General features: G+C 40.3%; 1 long non-coding RNA gene across 1 annotated transcript in view; it reads left to right on the top strand.

The window, feature by feature from the left end:
- The window catches only part of LOC115072642, a 19,557-nt gene extending 15,023 nt beyond the window's left edge, over nucleotides 1–4,534 (top strand). The window contains exons 3-4 of the long non-coding RNA XR_003851679.1: nucleotides 415–471; nucleotides 4,270–4,534. This is a non-coding gene — a long non-coding RNA (uncharacterized LOC115072642). The remainder of the gene's footprint in view (nucleotides 1–414; nucleotides 472–4,269) is intronic.
- The last annotated feature ends 7,335 nt before the right edge of the window (nucleotides 4,535–11,869 follow it).

Here is an 11,869-nt window from a genome sequence, read left to right on the forward strand (position 1 = left end):
AACAGTATATTTTAAAATGAAATGGAGATCTTTTTTAAAGGTTAAAACCTCATTCAATTTATGTGTTATAGGGTTTAAACTGAGTTCAGTATTGTATAACTGTGTTAATTCAACTGCAAACCAAAAAATTTACAGCCAATTTTGAAAGAGATGCATCTTAGCTCTGGAAACTGTTATTGAATATGTCACTGTTGTTGTAATGAAATGCTTCTTCTAAGTATGTGTTTACTAAATAAATAATTTTTTAAAAAAGAAAATGAACTCAAGTCAGCAATGCCCTCAAAATAGGATGAGGGCCTAGGGAAGCTCTTTATTCTGCTTTGCTACTGTGAAAGAGCTTGAAATGAAAAAAGCATTTTTGCTTTTGTCAAGTAAAAGACACTTAATACCTTGTGGCTTTTCTTTCCCCTGAAGGTCTGGTGCTACTTCATGTGGTTTCTCTGTGTGGATTGCCTCATCATCCCAGAAAAGGTATTGTTTCCTACCTTCAGGACCATAAAATGGTATTTGATACTTCTTTATATCCCCAGAAAGTAAATTCACTGGAAGCATTTTCGGAGGATCTTGGTCCATTTGATTACAAAGGACCTCAAACCAGATGGCTTATAAGCAGCAGAAACCCAATTCTTATAGTTCTAGAGAACAGAAGTCCAAAACCAAGTTACAGGAAAAGTTACTGTTTAATGAGAGCCTGAATTCTGATTTCTAAGGAACACCTTGCTGTGTCCTCACATGTCCTCACCCTCTCTGGGGTCTCTCCTTATTTAATAACAAGCCTTATTAAAATTACCAGTAAGCATTTCTTTCCTCCCAAAGTCATCTTCAGCATGCCAGTCACAGGTTCTCTACTTTTCCTTCTTATGCAGAACAATTTGCTCCACCTCAGCTTCCTAGTCCTGCCAGCTATAACCAGAGTACAGACCTAAGGCACTCTGCCATCACAGAAGCCAAAGAGCAGGGTCAGGAATTGAATCTTAGCTGCACTTTATTCAGAGAGCCAGTGGTCAGAGAAGGCTGCACATTAACACACCAAAGGAAAAAAGTAAAGTAAAAAACCACCAGACTGGAAAGGCTCAGCAGTTAACAGCCTTACAGCTCTTGCAGAGGACCTGAGTTAGGTTCCCCGGACCCACATCAGGTGGCTTGTAACTGCCTGTTAACTCCAGCTTCTGGGGGAATCTGACACTTCTGGCCTCCGAGGGCACCCACACTCATGTGCACATACCAACACACAGACACACATATACACATAAAGATAAAATAATAAATCTAAAAATAACACAGAAACTAAAATCTGCCTTCTCTCTCATCTCCATCCAGCAGACCTTATAGGGAGCATAGGGAGACAAAGGCAGTCATCAATCCAGAGCTCAGTCTTGCCCCTCAGGTCAGGTGGTCGGCCACACTTTTGAGACTTGTGATGCCTGTGCCTCTGTCATCATCCCTTTATACTCTTTCCTCATTCTCTGGATGTCTGGGCTCAGACACTTATTGAAATGATGAGTTTAGTTGGTGTCTACCAGAATTGACTTTGTACCCCTCCAGAGGCATCTGGGATAGGTGACAGGGGTTAACTCAGAACAATCATTAACAGTGTGTACATGCCAAGCTACTAATAGGACATATGTTCGGATTCTGATTTACAATATGAACACAAATGTGTTTTTATAATACAAAATATTGTGTTATGAAAGTGTCCCTATCCATCCCCCATCCTTTCTGTCAGTAGAAACTCTTATATTTGTAAGATCAGCATCATAGTAAAGAGTCCTGCTGCCCTGTTCCTAGTTGATTATCATCATTGTTTCTTACTAGTAAGGAAATTCTCTGGCACATGGTTACATACTTTGGAGCACACCATGTGTAATAGTAAGTAGTTATGACTTGTGAAAATGTTTAATATATTTCTGTGTCTGAAACAACTGTCATAAACAATACAAGTAGAAGCCAAGGTTAGAAGACATTTAGTTAGTGTCAAGTAACCATACGTAAGAAGCACTTTCATATGGCTTTAGTTACTTCTGGAAGGGCAGGCACAAGTGACCCCATTGCTTGTTGCTGGCTTTGAGATAGTCTCACTGTGTTTTTCAGGCACGCCTCAAACTCATAATTCCCTTGTTTCAGCTCCCTCCCAGCTCTGATTATAAGTCTGTGTCATCTTGTCTACTGTGAGTTTATTTTGATTTAGACTTTTCCTCTTATCCTAGAACAAATTTTAAAAGATATTGCTGATTAGGCATCTGGTGGTTTGGTTTTTACTGGCAAATTTTAAGCTCTTAGGGAAAATCCTAAACTGTACTTTTAAAAAATGCTGGGACATTACCCATATGACAGAAAAAATCAAATTTTAAAATGGACTTTATGTGGGCTTGCCCTAAGAGCTTAAAATTCACAGAAGAGTTTTTGTTGTTGTTTTGTTTTTTATCTTTTTGAGACACGGTCTCCCTGTAGTCCCAGCTGGCCTTGATCTCACAGAGATCTATCTGCCTGTCTCTGCCTCCCGAGTGCTGGGATCAAAGATGTGTGCTACCAGACTCAGTACACAAAGAGTTTTAATGACACTCTAACATCTGTCACTTGCCCCCAACCCCAAAGTGGGATCAGATTAGATCAACTGGGAGGATCTTATCCCAGAGAAATAAGCCAGTCAAAACCTTTCTTATCATACAAAAATCCTTATTTATAAAAACAAAATTTTCTCTTTTTTAAAAACTTTACTTACTAAAAATATGTCCTTGTACTTACATCCTCTTATATTTTCCCATTCTCTGCTTTCCCTTTTCTAATGGTTTCTCTTTTTTCTTTATATTTTCAACAAAAGAAGCAAATTTATGAACTTACTAAAAGAGATTTTAATCTTATCTATGACAGAATGTGGCAAATTAAAATGATCTCTTTACATAGTTAAGCCATTAGCAAACATTAACAGTGTGAACATGTTAAGATATTAATAATGTGTATGTGCACATTCCTTCCTTTATTGAGTACAAGTGTACTCAATAACACAAAATATAAAAGCACCTCACCCATCTACCTGTTCCCTATTAGAACTACATCTCCAAAGGTGTTAGATACTTAGACACAAAAGTAGGTTTCAGTGAGGGGAGTCAGTAAACTGAAAGGATGGAAGTAGAAATCTGCTATTAAACAATGTGTTTCCCATACATCTTATTGAAAAGTTGTTAGGGCTCATAATACAGTTACATGCTTTCTTTATACATGTTTATTCATAAAATTGCAATGACTAATAAGCATTTTAAATCCTTTTCCTCGCTGAAAACAGTTATTGCGATAGCCTTATTCCCTCTTGATATCAGGCTTTATTTTAAGCATTCCAAATGCTTAAGGTTCCCACATATCAGATTACTTCTTTCTAATCAAAATCCTCCTAGAACTAGCCTGCTTCTTCACACTAGAAGTTGCTAGAACCAGCAAACTCTCTAAGGATGTTGGGAATGAGAGAAGGCAGACATGAAGACTTGCAAATTCACAAAGCAAAGAACAACAGAAAGTCCATCAGACCTTCAAAGGGTACAGTGACTATCCGTATACCCCCATAACTTACTTCAGTGAGCCACTGAGACTTCATGGCTTGTACAGTGGTGTTCATCAGTTTTTCACAATAGCCTCTGGTTGAACAGGACCTCTTGCCTGGGCTCAAGGCAGCTCACATATAAGCAAGACACCCATTCAAAGAATACGATGATGAGATTAGTAAACACAGAACCCCAACATTCTGAACATGACTCATACCCAGCAGTACTCTTGTTTTCTTTCTCCCTTGATGAATGCTTCTCTCAGGGCTCTGGATATTCATGGCTGTGGTGCTACCTACTCGTACTAACTTGCCCATGAGTCCTGTCCTGAGACCCAGTCTCCAGAACAGCTCTAGACCCACTCTCCAGAATACTGTGCCCCCCTTTCTCATGCAGAGAGCAATAACTGGACTATTTGGATTTTCAGATCTAAAGTTTATGCTCTAAAAAGTAAATTTCAGAAAACATAAAAGCTGTAGAACAAAGAGTTTTTGATAAGAAAGAAATGGAAAACGAGATCAACAGAATTCCTTCCAAAGGACAGATCAGAGAATGACAACAGAGAACACAAAGACATGTTAATACTACATGTAAGTTCAGCCATTTTCCCGTAATTTAGACTGAAAATGGTCTGTGTTCAAAGAACAGCTTAATACTTTCGTGATCAATTTACTTGTTATTATTTCAGAGCTGTAATTAGTCTTTAAATTTTGGATTATTTTTCTTCCAATAGATGCTTCTGCTTCCTACCAGTCCTTAATGAAAAAGCACACACTGCAGGTCCTGAAGTTGAAACTGAGAAGAGCAGCAAAGCAGAGTAATTCAAAGTCTTATAGACAACTGTCAGCCTACAATACCATAGTGAAAGAGAGTCTCCAAAGAACACGTCTACTCAGGGGACTGAGTACTGCAATGGGCACATGCATCCATGGTAACTGTATGTCACTCAGGGAAACAGATATTTTTATGTTTTTTTTTTTTTTTTAAATTTTGTTTTGAGGGACTGGAGAGATGGCTCAACATTTACGAACACTGACTGCTCTTGCAGAGGACCCAAGTTCACTTTCCAGCACCCACATGGCAGCTACTAACCATCTGTAACTCCAGTTCCAGGGGATCTGACACCCTCTTCAAACCTCTGTGGGTACTGCACAACATGGGTGCACTTACATACATGCAGGCAATACACTCATACACATAAAATAAAAATATTTTTAAAATAAAATAAAATTTTATTTCATATGTGTATGTATGTGTGTGGGCATGCATGTCACAGCAACGTTGGAGGTCAGAGGATAGCTTCCATGAGTTGGTTCTATCCTTCCAACCATGTGGGTCCCAGGGATCGAACTCAGATCATCAGGTTTGAGAGCAGTTTCCTTTACCCACTGAGCCATTTCACTGACCTGAAAGGCAAGGGTATTTAAAAGTAAAAGAGGAGGGTTCCAGAACTTGTTTTGAGACAGTTACCCTTGGCTACAAAGAGCTGTAGTGAGGGTGGTGTCAGTTCAAGTTTGGATAAGGAGTTGCCAAGCAGATGTTCTCACAGAAATCTTGTGTAATATTGTGGTTCTGACACAGTAATAGTTTTTGATATCAAACATACATGCATGTAATTCCCTCCCACATGACCTTCTCACATTTTTTTTAAATTATAGAGTTTGACAGGAATGATTCCATTTTGATTCTAATAAGTTTCACAAAAGAAAGAAGGAACAGAAAGAAGAGGAAGAAAAAGGAAAAGAATATAGGAAGGAAAGGGATGATCTTCAAGAAGAATCTGTGCGGATATCATACGATCAAGCCAGATGAGCCTGGTGTGGTAGTGCATGCCTTTAATTGCAGCACTAGGGAGGCAGAGGCAGGTGAATCTCTGAGAGAGTGAGGTCAGCCTGGTCTACATAGCAAGTTCCAGCCAGTTGTGGCTACTGGGAGACCCTATCTCAATTTTTAAAAAACCAAGCCAGATGGGGAAAGACATAGTGGCAGACACTTAGTTAACAGAAAGGCCACAAGAGAAGTATGCACAGCGTGAGAGCTGACAGTGGTAGGATTGACAAGACCAAAACTGGGGAAAGTTTTCTGGGGAAACTGATGATTTTCCTGAAATCTAGAGGACAGCAAGGAGTTCACTAGCCAGCAGGGACAGAAAGGTCAGTGCAGAGGGCAAGTGGAATCGTGTGCAAATGTCCTGTGAGTGGAGAATGCACACTCTGCCACTGGTCTCCCCAAAAGCAGCGGAAATAAAAATCTACTGGCTGGATGCCTAGGGAGTGTCAACAGTGTCATGCCCTCCAAGATGTGGCTCCGAGGTTTACATATTGGCATGCCCAGCTAAGAAGAACGGAAATGGAGAAAATTTACCAGAAGGAATTCAGTACTCCACCCTCTAATCCTGTAATCAAGCCCCTCCCTGAGAAACCCTAGACATCATGATCTGTGAGCTTGACTGAGAGAAGCTTCACTTCCTGGTATGCCCTCCAAATGACCTCATTATGACCAGAAGCCCAACAGTAAAACTAATTGCTCTTCTGAGATCTTCCACATTAATTCATAGAAGGGAATTGAAGTAAAAGAGAAGTGGACGATGGATGTGAGCACCATAGCCACATTACCCTCCCTCTGTCAACCCACCCCCAGTGCACACAGCTGTGCCCAGTCATTGCCACCAATGTCTGCCCAGTCGTTGGTTCTGTTGAACCATCAGAATGTTCAGTCTTCTGTTGTGTAAAATCATCCATCCTCCATTTACAAAGTCAGGAGGTAAAGGGACTTTAACCTCCTATCAGGGGAGGGTTAGTAGATATAAGCTGCATGGAATTTGGATTTTCTCTTCTTCCTAGTGTATCTAACATTATTACCTCCATCTTACAGGAATCTGAAACATAAATAAAAGAATCAACCCATGAACAATGTGTAGTGAGTGGAGGGGGTTGGTATTTCATGCACTCAGATGCACAGGCCTGGCCTATTTCCAGCTCTGACTCCAAGAGGCATGGCCCTACTTCCCCATCACTCTTCCTTTTCTTTTTCTTTTTTTGGTCTTCTTTCTTGATGTTTCAGGAAAACAGATGAAGCAGCAGATTGAAAATGTGGACGTTTGCATTGTCTTATTTTATTTATTTATGTATTTATGTATGTACGCATTTATTTATTTATTTTTGGTCTTTTTAAGACAGGGTCTCCCTGTAGCCCCAGCTGTCCTGGAACTCACTATGTAGACCACACTGGCCTCAAACTCACAAAGATCTGCCTGCCTCTGCCTCCCAAGTGCTGGGATTAAAGGCATGTGCCACCATGCCCGGCCTTGTTTTTATTAAGATTTATTTTTATTTTATGTGTATGAGTATTTTGCCTGCATGTATGTAAGTGCACCACATGTGTGCTGTGCCCACAGAGGCCAGAGGAGGGTATCAGATCCCCTGAAACTGGAGTTACAGACACTTGTCAGCTACCATATAGGTGCTGGAAACCAAACCCAGGTCCTTTGCAAGAACAGCAAGCACTCTTAAACACTGAGCCATCTCTCAAGTTCAAAGTTTGCATTTTTGATACCATTCTTGGAGACTTCCAGCTCAACCTAAAACACTGAGAGAAAAGTCTCCACCAATCAGGAAACAGCTCAATTCATTTACAGAAGACGTAAAGTAAGTGGTAAAATGGCAACTAAAGAAAAAAAAACAAGAAAACCAGAACACATATAAAAGCAAAAATAACAACAAAATTGAAATGGGGGGTGGCATTCTTTTTTATAAAAACACTAAAGGTGCTTATTTCAAGAACACTGAAAATAATGGAAGATGGGAATTAAGACATTGACTAGAGGCCAGGCAGGGTAGCTCACTCGGGAGGCAGAGGCAGGTGGATCTCTGTGAGTTCAAGGCCAGTGTGGTCAACAAAGTGAGTTCCAGGCCAGCTGGGGCAACAGGGAGACCCTGTCTCAAAAAGACCAAAAAAAAAAAAAAAAAGAAAAGAAAGACATTCACTGAAAGAAATGGGTTTTCTCTAGCATTGAAGGACATAAGTCTGTGGTACAAGGATCCATGAAGGGCCCTGCACAATGAAAGGGGGAAAAAATCTACAACTAGGCAGCTCAGAAACAAAAGCATTAAAAAAAAATTCTAAAAGCTTCCAAAAATATCAGGGCTGGAGAGTTAAGAACACTGCTTGTTCTTGTGGAAGACCCGGGTTCAAATCCCAGCACCCACATGGCAGCTAACAACTGTCCGTAACTCCAGTCTCAGGGAATCCGACAGCCTCTTCTGACCTCCGCAGGCATTGCACAGCATGGATGCACTTACCTACATGCAGGCAATACACACATACACATAAATTAAAAATAATTTTTTTAAGTTAAAAGAAAAACGCTTTCAAAAATAGATGGTGTGCTGGATAGCTTTAGTGTCAACTTGACACGCCTGGGTTGAGGGAGCCTCAATTGGGGAATTTCCTCTATTGGACTGGCCTGTGGCCATGTCTGAGGACCATCTTCTTGATGAGTGATGTGGGAGGGCCCAGCCCACTGTGGGTGGTGCCACCCCTAGGCAGGTGGGCCTGTGTTGCATAAGAAAGAAGGCTGAGCAGGGACCAGGGAGCAAGCCAGTAAGCAGAGTTCCTCCATGGCCTGTGCACCAGCTCCTGCCTCCAGGTTCCTGACCTGAGTTCCTACCTTAGGCTCCCTGATGAACTGTGACCCAGGATATGTAAGATAAATAAACCATTTCCTCCCCAAGTTGGTATTGGTCAGAGTGTTTTGTCACAGCAATGGAGAGACAAACCAGGACAGATGGCTTTCAGTGGAATAAGATTTCAGTGGAGGGCTGAAGACAGTAGACTTGCCTGGCATGTGTGAGGTCCCGGGTCTAATCCCAGTACTAGGAAAAAAAAAAAAATCAGTTGAGTTTTCATCAGTTACATCAGATGGCAGAATAGAATGCTGTCTTCAAAATTCTAAAGGAAATGATTGACAAAAGCAACATAACACACAAGCATAGCTTTAAAATAATAAAATGAATACCCATGACACCAACACCCTATAATGATAATTCATATTTCCTGAATCTGTGACACACCTGACAGCCCTGCCCTGAATTCATCCCCATATGTACATGTATTCACTGCCATATGTACATGTATTGCTGAATCAATACAAGTTTGGGCTAAAAATGTATGTTATCATAGAAAATGTATCTATTACATGAAATTTTTATAAATATCCTGTGATTTTTCCCTCTGTTACTCATCGTTATGATTTTAGCTCAACCACGTTGCATAAACACCTCTCTTATCCCGCATCATAATCTTGTTTGCCTGATGTTAACATACCTACACCAACTTCACTTTGGCTCGTTGCCTAGTAATCTTTCTCTCTCCTTTGGGTAGATTTGTTTATTTACTTTAAAAGCTGATCTGACAATTTTTATGTCTTAACTGAATTATTTATTGTGATTGCTGATGTATTTTGGAGAGGAGATCTGCTTTCTATTTATTTCCTTTCCTCTTTCTCGGTTTTTCCTATCTTTTTTCTTGCTTTCTTTAGAATTGGTTGGCTGCCCCCCTATTTCATCACTCTCATAGAGAAATATTTTGAAACATGAGATTTGTAATCTAATCATATTATAAAAGTATGAGGGAAGAATAAACATTTTCAGGCATGGAAGGACTCAAGAAATATCCTACTCCTGTCTTAGAAGCCACGTTCAAATGTCATCCAGTCAAATGAGAGAATAGACCATGAAAGAGGGTGACCTGGAGCCTAGAGAACTGCAAAGAGGAATAGAGAAAAGCTTCCAAGGAGGAGGAGCCCAGCAGGCACAGAGAATGAACAGCCCAGGCTGGAGGGAAGAATGCTTGTCTAGCCTGTGCAAAGCCCTGGTTCCAATACCAGCACTGCAGGGGAGAAAAAAAAAGTAGAGAATAATCAACCAAACTGAAGTCAGAAAGCAATGATTTCAGGAAGGAGCCACCAGGGAAACAGAATTCCAAAGATCTGAAACTAACATTGGGTAGCTGATTAAAGTGCATGAGGTAAGAAGATAAAGAAACAGAATCAGAAACTCTCTAGGGGAAGAAAATCCTGACTTCATCAGTTTGCTTTATTAATCATTAACCTCATAGGGCTGTTAGGAGGATTAACTTAGTTAATAATTGTAGAGTGATTGGAATGGGGCTATGTAAAGAGATAAAGGAAAATGAAACTTAGAGCTAAGTCCTTAGCCATAGCCCATAGCCACAAGGATGCTGATGCTGCCTTTTTAAAAAGCTATGTAGATTGAAACCTTGGACAAAATACAAATTCCTGAGTATGGCTTCAGAACAGGGTGTGTTCTGTTTACTTAGGAAATATATAAAAACTGTAAATATATAAAATATTAAAATACAGATGACAGAAGTTGTGGCATAGGAATGAGAAGAATAGGGATCTTTTCTCCTCTCACAAGACAAGAACTCAGAGGGATAATGTCTAAAATCGACAGAACCCCAACTAAGATCTAAGCTGAGTACTTGTTTATAAAAGAATTAACAATGATAATGCTATCAAGGAGTTACCATGGTTATATTGAAAGGTGAGAGGCCCATAAATGAGCCAACTCCTCCTCTATCCTGTGGAAAATCAGAATGTCTAAAATTATTAATCAAAAAGTAGCAGTAAATCTAGTATCCACAGATATGAAGATAAAGCTTCAGAATGACTGAAAACAGAAACAGAAACCACTCTGTTGAGCGGGAGTGAGTCCAGTCCGTGGAAAGTACAACCAAAGACTGCTGCTCTCCATTTAAAAACCTTCTGTAGTTTTTGAAATATTTCAATCATTTTCATGTATGACTTTGAAGAAAAATAAAAGCAACTTTAAATGTACATTTACAGTTTTTCTGTAGAAAAGTCTTATAATTGTCAAGTCTTAAATGGTTAGTATAACTTTCCACTATTAACATTTTGCATTATTTTCAATTTTTTATTAAATTTTTTTGTGTATTTCATACAGAACAGCTCAAACAATCTTAATCATCTTTATACCCCCATCCCCATTGTCACCGACCCATAGTCTCTCCTCCCCACTGGAGCCCTTATACTCAGTCATCCTTGTTAAGGCTCACTGGGACCTGTTAAGGTCCCCAGTGCAAGTCCATCCACTAAGTCTAGTCAGGCTATCTAGAGTCCCTTATTTAAGGAAGATCAGCTCTTCTTCATCCAGCAGCACACCAACTTCACTTTGGCTCGTGAAGTTGAGGTCTGCTGTTCATTTTCCCAGTTCTATGCTGGGTTATTGTCTGTCTAAGTTTGCATGGAACTTGTGTATGCTGACACCATTGCCATAGAATCATATGAGCAGGTTCCCAGGATCTTGTAGGACTCTGTTTCCCTATGGGTCATGCACCTCCTTCCTGGCTCTTACAATCTTTCTGTCCTCTCCTCTACTATGGTCCCTGAGCCTTGGGTGGGAGATGTTCTCCCTCATATGTGGATCCTAGCACCAAATCCTTATAAGTGAATATGTATCCAGACATAATTATAGGAACCAGGATAATGAAAAGGAAGCAGGGAGGTAAAGAGAAAGAGCCTGAGAGAGAAGAAAAGTAGGAAACAGGTGTTACTACAGGAGATATGGATTAAAATGGGGTTACTGAAATGGAAGGGAAAAGGGAGGGCTGTACAAGGAACCTTGGGGATAAAGAGAAAGAAAGAGCTCAAGAGAGGTGGGACCATAGGAGACGGGTATTATCAAGGGAGAAATGGGGGAAAATGGGAGCACTTTAAATGGGGAAACCATGGTGGAAGGGTTAAGCAATGAGAAAGAAGTATAAATAATGCCTAGTTAGTTTTTAAAAATCCAGAGGGAACCATATTAGTCCAACAACCTACTGACAAATTATATATACGCTATCTTTACATGAGTCCATATGTATAGCTAAAGGTTACATAACAAGAAACCACCAGACAGGAGATACCCTCCTTTGAGTTGTTGGCCAGGGTGGCCCAAGAGACTCCCCAAAGGTTATTGCCACAGCCCTTGGTGGCCTCCCAGAACTTGAAGGTAAGACCCTACTGCCAAAAACAGAACATACTTCTCAGATAGGATTTGGAGCAACTGACCTGTAACCACTTCCCCTGAAGGCCAGCTCTCATAGCTTTGGAGAGCGCTATGAAGGGGCCAAGAGAAAACATCAATGGATGATCCAACACCAACTTCAAGACCAAATAACCACATCAATGGCCAGCACAGCATATATCATTGGTGCACTCTTTTTTAAAATATTTTATTTATTATTTTTATGTGTATGTGTGTATTGCCTGCATGCAGGTAAGTGCACCCGTGTTGTGCAATGCCCAT

This window comes from Nannospalax galili, unplaced genomic scaffold, assembly GCF_000622305.1.
Source record: "Nannospalax galili isolate Female #2095 unplaced genomic scaffold, S.galili_v1.0 scaffold763, whole genome shotgun sequence".
NCBI classification, from domain to species: Eukaryota; Metazoa; Chordata; class Mammalia; order Rodentia; family Spalacidae; genus Nannospalax; species Nannospalax galili.